Source organism: Megascapheus bottae, chromosome 9 (assembly GCF_031878675.1).
Source record: "Megascapheus bottae isolate mThoBot1 chromosome 9, mThoBot2.hap1, whole genome shotgun sequence".
NCBI classification, from domain to species: Eukaryota; Metazoa; Chordata; class Mammalia; order Rodentia; family Geomyidae; genus Megascapheus; species Megascapheus bottae.
Window position 1 is genome coordinate 4,632,615 of NC_143517.1, and position 1,118 is coordinate 4,633,732.

At 36.8% G+C, this 1,118-nt stretch overlaps 1 pseudogene; it reads right to left on the reverse strand.

The window, feature by feature from the left end:
* Positions 1 to 529: 529 nt before the first annotated feature.
* Positions 530 to 745, reverse strand: LOC150058708 (general transcription factor IIH subunit 5 pseudogene; annotated as a pseudogene).
* Between the last annotated feature and the right edge of the window lie 373 nt (positions 746 to 1,118).

Genomic DNA, 1,118 nt, shown 5'->3' on the forward strand with positions numbered 1-1,118 from the left:
CAAACTCCCTGGCCGTAAATGTCTTTATTTTCCTTTCTTGCTTGTTTTGTTCTGCTCTTTTGAGACAGGAGCTTATTATATAGCCCATGTTGGCCTAAAACTCATGCTTGGTGCTTGAATATATAGGTATGCACTACATACCAGGTCTTTTTACATCTTTTTCTTGTCTAATTTCTCTGGCTATAAATTCCACTGCCATATTAGGTAAATGTGGTGAGAGTTAACAACCTTTTCTTGTTCCTGATATTTCATAAAATCATGAAATAATTTGTTTTTTTTTTAAGAGTAACAATTTTATTTTACTGAAAGAATAGGCTACAATTAGAGAAGTTCTTTGTTGTTATTGTTTTTAAATTCTAAAGTACAACACAATCAGTTCAGGGGCTTTTTTTGAACAAATGATCCCACAGTCTTTCCCACAACACGCTCCTAAACAATCTGCTAGGTTTAACTGATTACATAGCTGGAAATGGGGATGATCTTTCACATGCACTGTTTGTAATTCCTAAGTAGTCAACATTTAGTATTTTTACTTCCGGGTAAGAGAAAAAGCATTTTGGTCCATTAATTCACCTAACTTGCTCCTGGAGCACATTAACCAATCTGCTATCATGAAGACATGAGTGTCATGGATGTCTTGAATGATGAACTTCTTGCCCAGGGCATTAGATTCATCCAAGTACAGGAGGAACTGCCTCACGGCAGGATCACATTCTATAAGCACTTCTTTCAGGATGTTGACCATCTTTTCCCAGTCAGAAGGAGCGGACGGCCTCAAGAATGCTCACTCGTCCCAGTCGCTCAGACGACCCACACCTGTTTTTAACCATTGACTATGACATTGGCTATGGCCATTTCTTAGTTTGTGGAAATGCTTTTTTTCTATAAGAGGGTATTGATTTGTCAAATACCATCTGTGCTCTCCATGAATATATTAAGACAATGATTGGTTTTTACCATTAATTCCATTATAAGTAGAATAATTCATTAATTTTCAAATATTGAACCATTCTGGCAGCCTGGAAATAAACCCCACGTGGTGATGATGTACAATCCTTTTAGTTTGGCTTTTGAATTGGTTTGCTAGTATTTTGTTGAAGACGTATACACCTACACAC